The sequence below is a fragment of the Phragmites australis genome, chromosome 19 (genome assembly GCF_958298935.1).
Source record: "Phragmites australis chromosome 19, lpPhrAust1.1, whole genome shotgun sequence".
Taxonomy (NCBI): Eukaryota; Viridiplantae; Streptophyta; class Magnoliopsida; order Poales; family Poaceae; genus Phragmites; species Phragmites australis.
In genome coordinates, this window is record NC_084939.1 from 10,427,145 (window position 1) to 10,447,512 (window position 20,368).

The following is a 20,368-nucleotide window of genomic DNA, read 5'->3' on the forward strand; positions in this document are numbered from 1 at the left end:
CCTATGTTTTGGTAAATCTCAAAGAATCTTGCCAAATTGTTGGCAAGAAGGGAATTTTGTCTGCTACAAACAAAACAGACGTATAAGTCATACAAACTTGCTTGACTCCGGGGTATGTGAAGGAGCATCTAACATCTGAATATGATTTTGGTAATTAATAATAATACATATAGATATAAAAATTATATCGTTAGTGTGTTGTTTCATAGGAGATGCATAAGTATAAAGTATAAATTCATTGAGAAATACTATAAGATTAAAAGATATACATTGAGGTTATTTAGTTCTAGGTGATACTCATGTGATAAAGAAGAAGTTAGAGAGAAAAGAGATCTTAGAGTTTACGAATTGTCTCAAGAATATTGCCGATAAGTTTGAAGATCAAAGTTACTTATGGGAATCAAGTAACTAAATGTATGAAATTATTAATTGACTTTTATAGACTAACCAAATTACTATACGCTTGAGTGAATGGGGTTAGCTTCCATATAAAGGCAAGTATTAAATTTAGATATTTGATATGCCGAATTGAAAGAGTAAGATCAAGACAAGTTTAGTGAACAACTTGTGTGCTTGATGCTTGTGGTTCATGTCTTGGTAATGAATCAAATAAAAATGATATGAAAAGAGAAGTCTTCTACGTTTGGTACATGGAAAATAATCAAATGAATTTTATCAAACTTCCGAAAGATCAAGAGAGAATCGAGATGAGAAGCGAGGATGAATATTACCATCAAGATCAAATGAAGAGTTGATGACAAGTTTAGAAAAAGCATCGAGACTCGGATGATGTGTTCATCAAGTTCAACAGGATGGCTAGCTCAAAACAAATATATAAAATATAGGATATTCTCTTTTGCCAGTCAATGATGATTAGAGAAGAAAATGACCAGATTAATATGTTAAATTCTATACTATTAAGAGGGGTCTAAACTATTTCTTGAGTTTTACTATGTGTTGATAATCTTAATCTTGCATGTGCATACTCTCCTTGGTAGGATGCTATAGTTTGTAAACATGTTTTGCAAATAGCTCAAGTCCATGTTCCTACTCTATGTGGCATGTCACTATTTTTGCAAATGTGTTTTACAAGTTGTCATAGCGAATGTTTTAACCCTTTTGTCGCATGAAACCATTAATTTGCAAATTGGTTTTTCAGACGATTGAGGTTTATGTAGTTTTCCTTGTGGTGGATCTTTGGACTATGTCTAGGTTTGATCCAATGTGTTTGAGATTAAGACATTAGATTCAAAAGTTATCATCGTTTTTTTTAGTATCAGCTGTGCTGATATGAGAATGGGAGTCTGACCGTCAAGATGGCCAGTCTGATCGCTGGAACTAAGTGAGAACTTTAATCTCTTTGGAACAGTTGGTGATCTGACAGTCAAAGAGGCTGGTTTGACTACCAGAGGCCTAAAAAGGTTGTAATGTCTAGTTTTAGAGCCGTTAGGCCAGTGGTGGTCTAACCAGTAGATGCGCAGAGATGTCATCTCAGGTATAACAGATAGTTTTGGTGGTGTGGCCTATATATACCTCTTGTCCAGCGACTTGGAGCAACTCTTTTGCCCTCATTGAGCATCCTTGAGCTAAGTAAAGTCATTTTCACATATTTGTACATGTGTTACATATAGGGAGGGCTGTGAGGTAGGAATCAAGTGCATTTACATTAGAGATTGAGCTTTAGACACTTGGTGAAAGCTGAGTTTTTTTTGGCTTGTTACTCTTATTGTTTGGCAACACTTGGATGGCGTGGTGATGTTTTGATCTGGTGATCTTCTCAAAGAAGCTTGTGAGAAGACCCGGTGTGATTGTGAGAGGTTTTGTGCAAGTCTTGCCAGTGTGGTAAAATACAACTCTAGTGAAATCGAGGTAGTTAGTGATTCATTTGATTAATCTGGCTTAAAATCAAGTTGCCTGTGATGAGCCTTTTCTCGTGGTGAGAATTGCATACTTGATAGAGGAGCGGTTAAAGACTTAAACCCACCTCAATGTGGATTAGGGGAGACCAGCAAGTCTCCGAGACCACAGTAAAAAAAATTGGTGTCTCATTTGTGGTTTATCTACTTAAACTAATTTACTTTATGAAAATTACATTCTTAGAATTATAGTTACATACATGTCAACCTAGGTTATAAATCTTGACATAGACATAGATTTGATCATTTTATTGAGACATAAATTTTGGGGTTTTTGTATGTGTTGTAACCTAGAATCCGTTAAATCTTGTTAGAAATTTTAGAACCGTATATTGACCCTCTCTAGTCAGCCTTCTTGATCCTACAAGTGGTATCAGATCTTGATCTCTCTTTAGTGGACTTACTTGTCCTGAGAGAAAAAGGATGAGAATTAGTTGTATAGAACATCTCGTAAGACATATTTATTTAATGGCACAAATTATGCTTATTGGAAAAACTGCATGTCTTGTTGTTTTCGTGCCATGAGTCCAAAAATATGGTGGATCGTAGATGTGGTTTTTCTCATACTTTGGATGATCATGCTCCAACAAAAGGGCAAGAGAAATGCCTACATCTCAATATTATAGCTATTAATGCTTTATTTAGTGATTTGAGTGTAGATATGTTCTATAAGATATGCAATTTAAAGAGTGCTCATGATATGTTGACCAAATTGCAAGAAAAATATGAACGATCCAATATAATAAATGATGATTGCATTAATGAGTTGGTGATTGTGGATGATTGTTCTATCTCATGCTCTCATGATGATGAAGATTGTTCTCCTTCAAATGCTTATATTGATGAATCTACAACTCAATCTACATCACCACATTACTTTATGGCAAAAGGTAACGAGAATGTAAGAAGTGTTGATGATCATGAATATTCTTATGATGATATTGTAGAAATGTTAGAAGGCATGGACGGATATATTGGCCAATAGAAATCTAAAATGAAGAATTTAAAGAAAGAAAATATTTCTTTAAAAGAGTTATATGAGGAGCTAAAGCGGTCTCATAAGGATTTCAAGCGAGCTCATGAGAAACTAAAAATATCTTATGGGATTCTTAGCGGAACTCATGAGAAGCTCAAAAAAGCTTATGACTCTCTTGCGGCTAATGTATCCAAAGATGCTAAAGCGGACATAGGCATATCATATGAGTTAATTGACAAAATGTCATGTGTATCTAGTTCATGCATTACAGCTAAGGTTGTTGTGTTCACTTCTTGTGATGAATTGATAGATTAATATACCTTATAGCTCAAATATGGATGCTATTTCTTCTTCTATACTTGTTGATACTAACCTTATAGAGGAGAACAGAGAGCTAAAAGATGAGATCAAGAAATTAAAGAAGAAACTAGAAGGATGCTATAACTCGAAGACCGCTCTTGATGATATTTTGAATTATTAAAGAAGCATAGATGATAAGAGTGTACTTGGTTTTCATACCAACAAAAAGGAGGACAACCGAACAAGACATAATAGAAGACATCAAAAGAAATATCAAGATACAAAGAAGATGAGCAAGAAGAAAGAAAAGAAATGCCTTGCTCACATCTTGTGCTTTAATGGCAAGGAAATGAGACACTTTGCCTCAAGTTACCTTAGCAAGCTTGATGAGAAGCCAAATACATCAAAGAGGCAAATGGGCAAAAAAGAAGGCAACATGACAAGAAGCCAAAATATAACTTGTTATAATTGCCAAGAGAAAGGGTATATTGGTAAGTGTCAGTGACACAGGAACCAGGGGTCCCCGAGTCTCGAGGCCAGATCAGCGGTTTGCCACATGGCGCCCTCCTGCGTGGATCATCTCCCCAAGGTACGAGAAGACTAAGTCCCGGAGGAGGGTGTTCGGGGCCGCAAGCAGTGGTCCCCGAGTATCCGAGTTCCCCAATGACCCAACAAAACCAAGCTCCGGGAAGAGAGTGCTCCGGGTTGCGAACAGTGATCCTCGAGCACTCAAGTCCCCCGACGACCCGAAAAGCCAAGTGCAGGGAAGGGGGTGCTCGGGGCTGCGAGCAGTGGCCCCCGAGCACCCGAGTACCCCGGGGATTCGAACAACCAATTCCAGGAGAGAGTGCTTGGGACCGTGAACAGTGGCCCCTGAGCACTCGGTTCCCCGAGGACCAAGAAAGGGCATATCCGGGAGAGAGTGCTCGGGGCTGTGAACAGTGACCCCCGAGCACTCGGTTCCCCGACAGCCTTAGAAGTCCTTCGCCGGTGGCCCCCACAGAGGTCCAGCAATGAGGTGTCAACCAGTGAAAGGCCCGATGTCGCATTTAAGAGGGCGCGTGGCCTGTCACTTCCAACTGTTCCTGCCACGCTCAGTGTCAGTCCCTGCCACGGCCTGGCAGGGATGCGTGGGGGCATTTAATGCAGGGGTTCCATCCCGCGTCATCCGGCGCGCCTCGGGATAACATCGTGAGGCCCAAGACGCCCCGCCTGCCGCCCCGCTGTGTCAAACCCACTCTGATCGAACGGGCACACCGGGCTGCTCGGTGGCTGCCCGGTGGGCCCTCCCCGTGACGCCCGTTGCAGAACGATATGATGACGAATAGACCGGATGGGGGCGCATTTTCAACCCTCCCTGTCACTTCACACAGTAGCCCATGATGGTTGCTTTCCATTTATGGCGCCTTGGAACTCGCGCCCTCCCTCTCTGGGCACGCCACCACCTCGGCGAGTATTTAAGGCGGGGCGGGCTCCCCGGAGAAAAGGTGGGCTCCCCGGAGAAAAGGCGGGTTCTCAGACAAGAAAGAGACGGTGAAGTTAGAAGCAAGCCAAGGAAGAAGACAGAGGTTCAGTACAAGCACAGAAGCTCAGATCACTAAAGAACAAGGAGCCCGAAGCTCTAGGCTAGACAAATACTCTTGTAACCAGCAACATCCCTGAGAGACATTCTCAGAGCATTTATAGCATATACACAGGAGTAGGGTGTTACGCTCAGCGTGGCCCGAACCTGTCTAAAAACCTACTGTGCATTTACTACTTCTGCATCCGATCATTCCACTCCACCTGCATCGCATTTACTCCCATTTATTTCATCTGCAAAACAGATTTAGAATCATCCCCCCGGCCGAATCTCAAAGGGGGTTCCTCCGGATCCCTGATTGAGGAGTTCACCCTCCGACAGTAAGAATTGCTCAAATGGTAACACTCATAAGCCTATTCTTTTCAATGATCATTATTCTCTTAGGAAGGCTAGAGTTGGTACCATAATTGCTAAGGTTGATAGTTCATATAAACTTCATGCAAATGCTATTTGGGTGCCTAAATCTCTTATGATTAACATTCAAAGACTCAACACGGTTTAGGTACCACAAAGTGCTTGAATTATTTAATAAGAACTTGAAGAGGCATTGTTGACTTGGCTCATTGATGAATAAGTAATTTCACACCTTATGCTAAAATAGAGTCAAGTATGAGGACAGACTTTCTACATTTCAGTAGGTTGCATTGTTTAGTTGTGCATAATATTATTGTTTGTTTCTTTCTTATGCATCATGTTATATTTTAATTTTTGGAGTATATTTGTTTTGGTTCAAAACACTCAAAGTGTTGCTAGTAGAATCACATAGTTCTTTGTCCAATCTTTATGAGGATCTCAAGATTAAACATGTTTATTTAATTAACAAATTAGATGACATGCCTCTAGTGGAATTAGATAAGCCATGTCCTAATTTTATTTATATATTTAAGGACAAATCCACTATTTCTTCAATTAATGATGCTTGTGTCTCTAACTCTATTTCTTATGTAGCATCTTTGGAGAAATAAAATATTGAGCGAAGGGATCAACTTGAGAAGCTAACTAGCAAGTATGTGAAACTACAAGAAAATGTAATTAGCTTTTGTGCACTCATAAAAGTCTTATAGCTTATCTTTCGAAGCTAGAAATATCTCATGAGGTAAATTTCACAACAGTAAAATCATATGAACCTTGTATGGATAATAGTACACTTTCTTTTAACATGTGCTACTCTAGAAATTCATTTGATGTTAAATTTATATCCAATGATGAATTATCTATTATTCCGTATTACTCTAACAAAAATATCTCCTCTAGTTCTACTTGTGAAATTAATCTTGTAAAGAAAATTAATGAGCTCAAGAATCTAGTCAAGAACATAAATGACAAGGGGCCAATCAAATGGTCATCAAGGCGAGAAGCCTCGAGTGAAGAGATTTGGTGGCAAAATATGCTACACATGTCGCAAGAAGGGATATTTATCTTCATTATGTCCCCAAAATATTCATCTTAAGTCTCAAATTGTTGATAATGATTATTTGCTTAGGAAGAATAAAATTGGCAATGTGTTTGCTAAATTAATTGGTACTCAACGTGGCTTAAAAGAGAAAAATGGCATTTAGGTTACCAAGCCTATTGCGATTAATGTCATAGAACCCAACAATGTTGGGGACCAAAAAGCTAAAAAATGATCAATAGGTGAATATGAGGGTATTAGAGACTTGGCTAATTATTTGAAGATTTATCAAAATTGCTAAAAGTGCCAAATTATGTGGAGAAAATCATTGTCATCTATCCAATGTCACTCCATGCGTAACACTCTATCACAATGTTTTTAAGTAGATAAGTGTTCTTAAAATTCATAGATTTGTGGTAGATACATAGTTAAATAGGATTTTTGGAACTTTTTACAAATCAAAATATCTGATGGTCCAAGAAACCATTGAAGGTTCATAGCCCTTTGTATGTGTATATTTTGTATCTATGCATGAATAAGAGTTTATAATTTTTTGCTTATCTAGCATCATATCATGATTTGCATGCTCACATTTCACCTATAAGCTATTTTCATGATCATGCCAAGTTGATGAAAAATTTCGAATTGAGACACTCCATCTATGGTTATGTTTGATTTGAGTTGCTAGTGGAGTTGTAAAAAATTATCCCATTAGAATTGTTTTTAAAATCAAAATTTTATCTCAAGTTCTCTGTAAAATTTTTGGAATTTCTACTTCCAGCGGTTTGACTGCCATGGTACTGGTCTGATCGCCATGGTACAGGTCTGACCGCCAAAGTTACACAGAGAGATTTCTGAGCCTTCTGCTTCCAGAGGTTTGACCTCTCCTTCTCCTGGTCTGACCACTAGCGCCAATTTGATCTTATTTGTTTTATTGAAATCTAATTGGCTCTTTAGAAAACATTAATGGATTATCACATTATGGGGGAGTATTAAGTTTTATGCATATTACTTACTCATAAATTGTGAATAATATAAGAATACCACTTAGAATTGATATAATTATTTATCTAGCATCTATGTGGTATGAAAAGCTCAAATAAGACATAGTATCGCAAAATATCCATTAATTGATCATTTTGTGGTTTTAATTGAAACTTGAGATTTTCATTATGTTTTATGTTTCTCTTTTAATCTTAAGATTTTAATTGAAATAATTTTCTTGTTCGGATCAAATCAACTAATAACTTTATGATAAAGTACTTATGCTAGTGGATATTGTGAAGAATATGACATGAAACATGCTGATTAATTCTAAACTTTCATCACATGCTTCATTGAAAGAAAGTTGATCTATGTTATTTTGTAATTATCATTTTAAGATATCTTGATATACCATTGTATTTACTTACAATTTATAATTATAAAAGTGGTAATATTTATTGATCATCTTCCTTTCAACCTTGTGCTTCTAATGATTGGTTTCTTTTGTGAAACTTGTTTATAGAAACTAAGATTTTGCTATCTCACCACTTGTATCATTTTCAATATATTTAGTTGAGATAAGCTTTTGAGCATGTATGTAATTTTTCATTTTATTATATACTTAACCCTATTGCTTAGTTCATTTGTTGAATTTTATGAATAATCATTTGTTGATCTTGTTCTTTAGATGTATTGTAGACAATATTTTATTATTTATATGCTATTTTATCCAAATTATATCTTTATTGGATTTTAGAAGTGGTGTGCATGTTTGTCTAAATTTCTTATATATATAGCATGTTTGTTTCCTTTGTTCCAACATATAGGAAAAGCTCCTCCCAAAGTTCTTAATGGCTAAAAATGTGCATAAATACTTTCAATTGGTACCAACTTAAATATTTCTATTAGTATCCTTCAAGTGATATCAATTTCATATCCATATAAACATGCTTATGTAGGAGATTACCCTATGTATTCAGTTTTTTCTAACCTTTACGGACCCAATAAGTTTGGAAACCAAATTGTAGTTTTAGTACACTAGAAATGCAATGGATGCTTAACTCATTCATTGGTAAGTCTTTTCAAAAGAAAGATCATTTCAATTGAAAATCATAAAGAATGTCTTTTTCTTTCAATAGGTGCTCATAAAGAAGATCTTCTCCTTCAACTTTAACTTCAATTGAAAATCATAAAAAAGGATCATGTCAAAGTGAAACTAAGCAAGGATGAGCAATAATCTACTATATCAATTCAATGTTTTTAGGTAACTTGTTCTTAATTCACACATTTAATGTCAAAAATTTAACCTTGTGTAGGTTGCATCATAGCATGCAAATTCTTGAGAAAAACACTTTTCTCTTGCAAGTGCCTAACATTTTTTTATTGCAAATATGAGTAATTTGAAGTAACATATTTTTGTGGGAACTCTATAATCATGTTTATGATTCATCCAATCCCAAATATGAAAAAAATTGATATCAAATACTTGAGTTGCTCTTATATGCAATATTGATGAAGATTGAAAAATTTATTCTTCTGCTTGAGGTTTATAGGCTTTGGTTATTAAATGCTTGAGTTGCTCTCATCTTAGTCCGTTTTAAATGGCCTTATTGAACATATAAACTTATAAGATGTTGACACTTTATGATAAATGAAATACTCGTTATAATGTGAATAATGTTGCTATGTTCAACTTTAAGCCTAATCTATTGCACTTGTATTTTTAATATTAATTTCGGACTCATGCTTGATTTGCCTTTAATTGAATTTATTTTCATTGATATCTCTTTCAATTGGTATGCTTGATTTTTCAATTGGTATCTCTTTTAAGTATCCAATAGATGTCGTTTGAGATTTTAATTGATATCTTTTGCAATTCGATATCTATTTTGATTAGTATATTTTGAAATCTCATTTGACATCTCTTTAAACCCTTTTGATCCATTGTATAGCATGATCTCCTCATATAGTTCATAATTGGATAAGTGCATTTGGTTTCATTCAGATTACGAGAAATACACATATCATGGGGAGCTCATACTATATATGATCATGCATTAGCTTTCGATGATTCCTTTTGTAGGATATAGCTAATGTGTTTGGGGGGGGATTTCTTTTTGGGGAAGTCCCCTGTATTTGGCAAGTTCTTTAAAATTATTCTATTTTGGTATTGATATCAATCGGGGGGGGGGGGGGGAGGGAATTTGTACTAGATGTTATATTTGTAAGAGGGCTTTGCTTGTGGGGGAGTTTTAAAGATTATGTCTTTGATAAATGAGGTGAATTTTTTTGCATCCATAAGTTGTATGGTTTTACTTTGCATTGCATATTCACCTTTTATGAACTGTGAAGCTTGAAATCATTATGATGGCTCATGGTGCTCCTCCTGAGTTTCTTCAGTAGTGGTACGATGAGAATCATAGGGGAAGGATGATTTTCACAGGGCAGCATGTACCATGATTATATATGCTTTTTAATTGCTATAATAATTTATTACTTACTTACTTGGTACATGTTTTGGATACCTTCTGTAGTTGGTTCCGTTGCGGGCTCGGCGTATGCACACGCTTAAGGAGTTAGATCCTTGATTCCATGAGCTACTCGCACGTGAATGACTACTACCTTTCACTCTTATGATGGCCAGAGCTCTCATGGCAGGTGATGGTTGGACACCTCTCCTGCCAATTGAGGTGGCACTGCTCACTGGTCTCTTGGACCTATAACATCCTGAGACACACATGTTCCACTTTCCTTTTGGTGAGATGACCGTAACATTGAGAGATGTGGCTTAGCTGGCTGGTCTGCCGATTAGGGGTGCCCCATTAGCGGTTTTGCGACCAGTAAAGGAGGAGTGGAAGGGTTACATTCAGGATAGTAATTATTTGTTATATAATGCACTTCAAATGTTCTAGTGCTATTCAAACTTCATTGAGACTCTGCATGTTGTAGGTTTTATGTGCAGTATGACAAGAAGGATATTGGACTCTCCATGTCATGGATTCATGGGCTGCCACAGTTCGGTCCATGCCCATAGGATGTGGATGATGCTACAATTATACAACATTATGAGGTGTACTTGTATAACTTGCTTGGAGGCATCATTTTCTGTAACACGGCAGGCAATTATGTCCTCCCCCATCTTGTATGGTTAGTGGGTCGACTCACGTCACATCATTATGAGCCGACATCTTACAGTTAGAAATATGTTGTGCTTGCTGTAACCTAGAGATGCTTGTGTGCTGCATCCCAAAGGTCAGAGAAAGAGCGATCTATTACAGGGTGCCTGCACCTCTTACAGCTATGGAGCTACGAGTACCTCTCGGTATGTTGGCCTTAGGTGAGCAAGAGGTACTATCCAGTCCCAATCTCTGATGACATCACAGATGACCTGAGGCCTACGATGGGATATCAGTGGATTCATGCCAGGCTGAGATAGAGCTAGCAGCAAGACCATGGTAGCTACTCCCGGGTTATCAGTGATCTGGACGTCCTCAGCGTCGATCTTGTAGAGTGGGATCCATGGCGTATGGCATGAGTGGCCAAAATTACGACTGCAGGGCTCATCGCATTCTCTTATTAGCGTGATTCAGACTTTTGGATGACCAGATGCTACTTGGTGTACATGAATAACGTGGAAGTATATTCTCCTGAGTGTGTGTAGAGGTAGTTCGTTTACCGACAAGTGGTGCCAATACCTCCCCCATGAGACGCCGGACGGGCGTACGAGTAAGTGTGTTATTGTACGTAGTATTAGTATCTTAGTTGTTCCATATTACAAGGTTTGATTGTTTATGTCACATATAGGAGGAGCGCACAGGGGGGCAGAGCCTTGCAAGACTGGGCATCCGTGAATGCCAGGCACATACATGGGTGGACGGAGTTAGCCGTGGTGGATGTCATCATTCCTGCTGGACAATATGATGACCCCATATACTCGGACTACCTTGTGTGGTACCATCCACGCATGTGTGCCACCTTACTTAGCGGACTTGTAGAGGCGGACTGCATACCCTTCCCCAAGGACGTGCTCGCATTCTTCATATTGTGGTAAGTGATGCGGTACTTCTAAAGATTTTCATTGGTTCAACCTTCGTATTACTCACATCACCATCTTCTTATACAGACCGAAGAGGTGTACGAGATGCGTACGCACGCGAAGCAAGTTTGTGGGGAAGCAAGCGGATCGTCAACGCGGAGGGATTAGAACCCTCTTCAGGATTACATGAGGATGAGAGGGTCTCGTTTGTTGTCTATTTTATGTGGTCTAGGTGGTTGTGCCTGCATTGGAGGGGGTACGACCTACCAGCCATGGACCTATCCTGTGCCTTCCACAGTAGGCGCTCGTCTAGTGCCCATGAGGAACCTATTAGGTCACATTCCAGTGCTGAGAACAATGAGCGCATGCAGGGTCCTGAGCCTGAGGAGTGTACATTGGGCTCACAACATGCGCAATGGATACAAGCTCCTTAGCCTACCATGACACCTCCACATGCAGCATCAACACATCAACAGGACGTCATAGACTGGAAGCACCAAACGCTTAATTAGAGCGACATGCATGAGTTTGACTAGGATGCTCAATGCAGGCCTCCAGCTTCACCGAGCTTCTCAGCGAATAGTTCCCCCAATATTCCAATGCATTTGGGGGGGGGGGGGTTCACAGTGGTACCATCAGGGCGAGCCTTCGTCACATCGGATTCAAACGGAGCACGTACTAGATCCATCCACACTACTGCATGTGGATCCTTCATCTTGATACATGCAGGGTCGAGTTAGTGGGTCTGAATACACATTCGGTGGGGGTCCCATAGTGTAGGATGATGATGATGACGTGCAAGGGCACACGTTGCAGGGCCAGCGCAGGTCACTGGGATAAGAGTCAGACACCGCCAGATGCTTACACTCCCGAGGATTGCGTGCGATGGTGTCATCGTTGAGTAGCCAGTGCTACGGTGCAATGTAATTATTTTTATTCTATTTTTTCAAATAATTGTGACATATTACTTTATTTATTAGTTATTTATAAAGCATTGTTTAATGTTTCTTAAGTAATAAGGGATTCATGCTTTGGTCCATAGCTAGAATGTTGTAGTGAAGGAACAAACGGTGATAAACATTACATAGGACATGCAAATGGCTCCTAACCATAAATAGATGACGACAACTAACCTAACTTAGGAAACAAAAATATGACGGGTTACAATACATGCACTCTACTGAGTACACCTAGGATATTTTCCCTTCCTCAGGGCATCAGGACCCTCTGCCTTTGAGCGACGAGCCTTCTCCCGCTTCCGTTCCCTCTCTGCTTCGCGTACTTCAGCCATGGCACGCTCCTTCGTGGCCTTCCTCATGCGCTCCTCCTCTTGCCGCTTCATCGTAAGTTCCTCCTGATGTTGCTCGTACTCGCAATGTTCATAAACTTCCCTCCTCCACTGCATATTCATGTCGATCCACCGCTTTTGGTACTCATTTTGCTCCATGTCCACCCATTCTATGAAGTCACAAATAGGTGGAGGAGATTGGACAAATAAAACAAGATGGAAGATTAGTACGAAGTGGATAAAATTGTATAGAAAGTGCTATATGAGTGATCTATGTCATTATACTGGTGCGTACTTATACGGTCCATATTTAAGCGGGTCGTGCTGGTAGTTGGCACACATGAAGAAGCGTCTATCATAGGTGTAGGAGATGTCCTGGGACCCACAAAGCCTACAAGGGTCGCCATAGTAGCACATCGACGATTCGACCCCTTAGGGGATGGAAGTTGCCCAATGTTTGTTGGGTGGGCTTGGTGGAGCTGAAGAAGATATTGCAGTTGAGAAAGGTGAGAAATGAGTGGTCTTACCATGGTTCAGACTGGGTTTATTTATGGTTGAGGGAGAAGAAGAGATAAGGTCACGAGTGAGTGCCTAACCTATATGTGTAGGCCGACTGTAGCTGCAAGTGCTATGGTTGTGATGCATCATGCACTCGAGCATCTTCTATGATAGCATGGAGTGATTCCTTCTACAAACAGAGTGGTGAATTAACTTCTCGGTAGGGATAAGGTCTTGGGCCCTTATTTCATCGCTAATTCTTTTAGGTAAAAAATATATGTAGAATAACGACCATTGATAATTCATTCGAGTATGGTTACATAACATAATTGCTCTTCCATACGACACACACATAGAAAAGTTACAATTTTTATGGCATTAGGTATCATGGTGCATACAAAATGTAATCATAACATGCAGCCACACCTTAGGGAAAGTGTCACACCCTGATTTTCAAATTTTGCAATTCTCTAAAAATTTTCTAGATTTAATTTGAGTTTAAACAAATAGCATAGGATAAAACCTAATTTCTAAATTCAAATTCAAATTTGAATTAGGAGTATTATTTGTTTGAATGCATTTATGCTAGAGTTAGGCATTTAGGTTTCTGTTTGACTTATTTGAATTGTATGCTTGAGAAAAGACTTAGCAAAGTTTAGATGGAATAGAAAATAGAATTGGAATAAAGAAATAAAAAGAAAAGAAAAGATTAGAACTCCCTCCCAGGCCTCCCTTCTTTCCCTCTCACCCCCTTCGGCCCAGCCAGCCGCTCGCGCCCGCGCCCGCCGCTGAAGACGCCTTCTGCCGTGCCGCCTTTGCCCGAGTAACTGCCATGTGGGTCCCGTGGGTCAGGACCATCTCCTACCTCCGGACGGAGTCCCAACCGAGCACGAGACCGCAGCGCTGCCGCCTTCCTCCTTGTCGTTCGCGCCCTGGACTCCTTGGATCTTCGCCTATATATAGCACCCGATGCCCCTCCGTCCCATCTCGCCAAAAACCGCTGCATCCCGTGCTCTATATCGCCGAATCGCCGAGCTGCGCCGCCGCCCGCCATTGCTCTCGGCCGAGCTCGCCGTCCGCCGTTGCCGCCGCCTCTCCGCCGCTTCTGAGAGCGCCGTTGTGACTGCGTGCTTGCGTAGAGTCTTCCCCACCGCTTGTCGTCACCTTTCCACCGCCGGAGATCACACCCCGACGATACTCCGAGTTTCCTCGACGCCTTCGTCGACGCCGGCCAGTTCCTGTGCCGTTCCAACCCCGGTAAGCCCTAAAACGAGCTCCCTATGGCCGCCACACCGTGTTACGCCGCTCGCTGTCGAGGATCGACACCGGCGACGAGGTCTGCACTGATCTCCGGCGAGATCGCCGCCGTGAACCCCTCAGCTCAGCCGTGTTCATCCTCTGAGCCGCCCGATCCATCCTGAGCTGTCCGATCTAGTCCGAACGACCCAGATTAGATCCCGATACCTCTTCGGCCACCCAATCCTGAGTTGCCACGTGTCGCCTCTTTAAACACAGTCAGCACTTTAGCCACGTCACCCTGCCACATCAGTGCCACATATGCGCCACATCAGCCAATATGCCCAGTCATCTATCCAGTCAGCAATTCATCTTTTCCAGTACAAAGATAATTCCAAAAATTCCAAATAATCCCTTTAATTGGTAATTTTGTAGAAAGATCCCTTGAACTTTTCTGTAATTACCTAAAAGCCCCTGTCTTTTTACAGTTTAGTCCCTGAACTTTTTCATCATTACAAATAGGTCCCTCTATTTTTACAAAAAGGTCCCTATACTTTTCCATAATTACAATTAAGTCCTTTTCTTAATTAAAATAAACCCTAATCTTGTTTTTTTGCATATCTTTTCCGTCGTAGCTCCAATTTAAGCGATTCTTGCGCCGATAGATTCGTTTCTCCGAGCTCTATCTTTCTAGATAGGTTTTGTCTCGTTGTTTCTCTGGTTTGTGCTCTGTTCTTAGTATGTTTTGTTTGTGTGCTTTGCCGGTTATTGTGCGATTAGCCGTCAACGCCCCGGATCAGTTTGAAGAATATCAAGACCAGGAGCAAGAATACACTGAGCAGCAGCAAGGAGAAGGCAAGTGTCCTTGATCATATTGAACCTATGTTTTTAAATGTTTTGTTTTACAAAATTGCATGCAGTGTCAATATGATGGGTAGTCACCTATGTTAGGGTTTTCCCTAGATTTTCCCTTATCATCCCTTGGAACCTATATGGTTTTTGGTTAGGAGTCTTTTATGGGTAGATTGCTTAGCCATGCTTTTGGGATGTTGAGAAGTGTCATAATCTTGACTAATGAACATATACAACAATGGTCGTTAATGTGTTAATGGTCTAGCAACATGGAACCTTAGGCCTTGAGCAAAGTGGTTTTGATGGTTGTCATGGTTGTGATGTTGGTTTAGTATTTGCTCAAGTAACCTAAGTAAGAACCGATTCGTGGAGCGACAACCCGAGAAGCTCCGTACAAACACGAGACTGATATGGGAAGGCTTAGCCGATTAATTAGGGTTCTTCCAGTGTTGTGTGGGCCAGAGGGGAGGCGTGGATGAGAGAAGGTAATTCTCAGAAACCACATGGCACAAGAGGGGGCTTCTAGGTGGTAGTACCTAGCGGTGAAACCTGGAGTGTTGGTGACACATACTGGGAGGATTCTTTATAAAGGCTTCGTAGTGATCTCCTGGCAACACACCACTGGCGTGTGTATAGTGTTTGGCCGGCATTGCAACATGGAGACTTTAGTTATCTGCTTGCAGGTGATGAAATCACGACTCGTGGGAAAGTTGTACAACCTCTGCAGAGTGTAAAACTGTTATAATAGCCGTGCTCACGGATATGAGAGACTTGGATCCTCACATGATTAGTTGGTGGTGGAATGGTTATGAGTTTGGTTAAGGTTCTGGTACAGGGAGTACTAGATGTTGTGGTCTTGGTCTTAGTACAGGGAGTACTAGACGGTTGTGGTATGCAGGGTGGGGAACCTTATATGCTAGATGATGGATTGTTGGGTTACATTCACTTAATAACTGTTTAATGTTTTTGAGTCCAAAAATGTTTTCTTTACTTGCATTTACGCAAAAATACCATATGTTAGCCTATCCTTGTTGAAAGCCTGCATATCATTATTTTCCCACACTTGCTGAGTACTCCATGTGCTCACCCTTGCTATCTCCCACAAAACACATGCTGCTCAGTGGAAGACTTTCGAGACTTTCAAGATGACGACCTGGTGTTCTAGGAGTGTGTCTTCCAGTCGGTGCCTGTGGAGTGCTTGGTCGCCGATGCTTTCGTTCTGCTGCCGTCGTTCAACAGTTATAGATTGGTTAGTTGAGTTGTTTAGGTGAAGACTTTGTGTAAGAGTTTGACGATTATAAGTAAAAGTATTGCTTTTGTTACTTCACTTATGATGTCCTTATGTGTGTTAAACTTCCTGGGCACACATAAGCCGCACTTGGTTTTGGCCATTAAAACCGGGTGTGACAGAAAGTAAATAGCCGGCCTATGGTGGAGTCGCACCATAGTTAATCATTGTCACTTGATGCCTCTTTTTTAACCGATTGTGCACAGGCTTCTTTCTCACGTCTCCAATTAAGCTCGTCCTCATCCCACTTTTTCATGATATTCACACTTTCCTGGTCATTGGGGGATATAAAGTCATCGATCCACTAGTGAAATGCACATACCCCGGTTGGTGGCACGATGCGATTTGTTGCATGTGGACAAAAAGTGTTAATACATGAAGGGAATGGAGAAATGTGTTCTCTCAAAACGATTACCTAAGAAGATTCACTCTCTTTGGAAAGCGCATCTATGTTCGGGCAATAGAAGTACCTCCACCTGAAGGTATCCAACTCATGGGAGCACCGAACACTGCATGTATCTCCACAATGGCATTCGGGCCTGCATACTTTTTGGCACTAAGCATTTGTCGAACACGTCCCTACTTGGATCATTTGGTGGAGGCCTTCAAATTGTTGCATGACCCATCTCCATCTACCTCTGTCTGTCATGCTTGGTGTTAGTTATGTTCAGATGGTGGAGATGGATGTGCCTTATATTGACAAAGGGCACGAGAAACTCTAGTAACCTCATCATCTGCCCCTTCAACGGTAGGTGATGACCTGTGCATGAGTCAATGCTGCAGGGTGTAAGATTAGCCATGTATTGGAATCGAGTCACGGGCGCATAGTTGTAGCGAAAATGGCCCTATTAGGCCATGATTGTGATTTTGGTGATTAATGACAACATAGTCATTGGAACTAACATGTTTGTCAAGAATATATGTTAGTAGGGCTCATGGATGCAATACATCAAGAAGCCACCGTAGCCGGAATAAAGTTTGATTGAATTGGAAAAAGTCCTAAAGAAATTGTTCTCGCCGGAAGGTCCGGCGCTGGAAGAAACTCACCGGAGCATTATGTCCAGAGGCAATTTGCCTCACCGGATGATCTGGTGATAAAGAATATACACGCTGGAGTAATTCTGTCAGAAGGGGTCAGACTGGATTGCACTCACTGGAAGGTCCGACGATCAAAAGAGATGTACACCGGACTATTTAACAGAAGCTTGGTATTTTCGGAGAAAATGTATTATAGGGCACTGGATGATCCGGTGATGAGATGGATATCACACCGGAGTATTTTGTGACTTGTGTCACGATGCAGAAGACTATAACTCACCGTATAGTCTGGTGATGAAGTGATGCACACCGGAGGCTTCAACGGAGCATTTAACACAAGGTGTGAAAAATCCAGAAAAGAAGAAGTTCTACACAACGTAAGGTCCGGTGTTGAAGACAGTGCACACTAGAGTATTTTGTGCAGAGAAGAAGTCTAGCATGGTCTGGTTCAGGATAACTCATCGGATAGTCCGGTGATGAAGGAGAAGTATATCGGACAATTCGGTGTTTAGAAGAACTCTGAGTGGAGTTCCAACGGCTAGTTTCTAAGAATGTACACACCGTGTGGTCCGGTGCTTATACCTCTGTTAACGCTGGATAATCCGGGTTCACAGAATCTGTGAGCCATTGGGATAACGGCTAGTTCGTGGGGTTGAGATTATAAATACCCCTCTACTCATTCAATTGAAGTTGCTGGAGTCTAGAGAAACCCTTGTACACCTAAGAAGACATCTAAGCCATCCAAAAGAAAAAAGTATTCATCCAAGGCGATTAAACACACAATTAGTGAGTGATTAGTTCTTATAGGCCTAGAGAGAAGAATTGCTAGGTGCTGCAACCTAGAGTGCAGATTAAGGAGTGATCCAAAAGTGTACTGAGAGGTACGCCAGCGCCTTGGAGTCTTTGTGACTCACTAGTAACTTGTTGACCCTTCGACTTGGTGTGGAGCGGCAACAAGAGGATTGTACGGGGACGCGGAGGTCCTTGTCTTTGTGACTAAAGCTCCAAAGTGAAGATAGTGTACAAGTGATCGGAAAAGAGGTTAGTGGTGAGACCTCGCCTTAGTAGCTTGGTGCCTCATCATGCTTGAGGCCTTATCTTGTGACTTGGTATCTCAAGAGCCATGACCAGAAGAGACTTGGCGACCGGGAGCATATCCTTTGTGGAGCTTCAATGTGGACTAGGGTGGCTTGTGTGCTACCGATACCACGGGATAAAAATCCCTCGTGCCGAATTTGTCTCTCTACCTCATTTACGTTTCCTTATATACTTACTTGCAATTTACCTTGTAATTCTCTTAAGTGGTAGAGTAGACACACTAGATATGCCTATAGCATATTTAGATAGAAATTGAGATAGGCTTATCTTGTGAAAGTTTTGGAGCCAATAGTTTTAAGTGTTCTAATTCACCCCCCTCTTAGGACATCCTCGATTCCCTACAATTGATATCGGAGCCTCGTGCTCTTCAATTGGGCTTAACCACCTAGGGTTGTGACGTCTGAAGTTAGGGATATATATTAGTAGTGCTCCACACTTTGACGGCACTAATTTCCCCTGTTGGAAAATTCTAATGACATGTTATTTGCAAGTAAAAGGTCTAGATGTTTGGAGGGTCACCGAAGAGGGGATGAAAGAACGCATCACCAAAGTGGAGAAACAATTTGATGATTTAGCGAAGAGTATCCTTTTATCATCTTTATGTGTTGATGCATTCAATAGAGTATATTCTTTTACCAATGCACATGATATTTGGAATAGTCTCATTGAAAAATATGAAGGCACAAAGGATGTGCGCAATGAGAAATATCATGTTCTTGTGACTAAACTTAATAGCATCAAACAACTTGCCCATAAAAATGCTATTGACATGTACTCACGTATGAATATTTTTATCAATAAGATCAATGGGCTAGGTTTGACAAAGATTGAAGATGCTCAAGTGGTGAGAAAAATACTTCAAGCTCTTCTTCCAAAGTACAAGTTAATTATCTTCATCATCTACGACAACCACGACATGAGCAAGATGACTCCAAGCCAAGTTTTAGGCAAGATCACCGCCTATGAGATGACAATGAACATGGAGATGAAAGCTTCTACCTCATTCGATGCTAAGAAACTTTCCCTCGCAAGCAAGCAAGCATCATGTTCACACATAAGGCGAAGATGAGGAGACAAGAGCAAGAGTTAAGCTCAAGTGAAGATGATGAAGATCAAGATGAAGGGAGTGAAGAAGAAGATGATCAAAGCACCTCAAGTGATGAAGAGATTGATCCCAAGATGGCAAAGCTCATGCTACAAGTGGAGAAGAATATCAAGAAGATCAATACCAAGATTGATCATCCAATCTACATGAAGGACTTGGTCAAAATAATTGATCATATTAAGAAGGAGATGAAAAGGACCAAGAACAAGAGGGAGACAAGAGGAAGAGCCAAAGCATTCGCAAGCATAGGAAGATGGGTGAGTGATGATGAAGATTCAAGCTCAAGTGATGAGAGCATCACCATCCACTCCTACAAGAGAAACTCTTTCTCAAGATCATCATCACACAAGTCGTCTCGCAAGCCATCTCACAAGTGCCTTATGGCCAAAGGTATGAATAGTGATGTAAGTGATGACGAATCCGATAAGGATTCTCCTTCTTATAATGAACTCCTTTATTTGATCAATGAGCAACAGATGGCCCTTAAAAAATAATCAAAAGAGCTTAAGAAATTCAATACACTTAATAACATTCATGCTACCTTTATTTCTAATTATGAACAATTATTGTGCAAATTTAATTTGCTAAATAAGGAGTATGAAGAGCTTAATACTAAATTTGAGTGCATTGGATTTCAAACTAAGGTCCCTTTGAAGCAATCTACCTCTTTATTTAATTTCAATCCTAAGGTAGATGCTTCCACTTCTTGTGATGATTTAATTGCTTTATCTAGCTCACCCCTTTGCAATGAGATTTGTGTTGAGAATATTGTTATAGA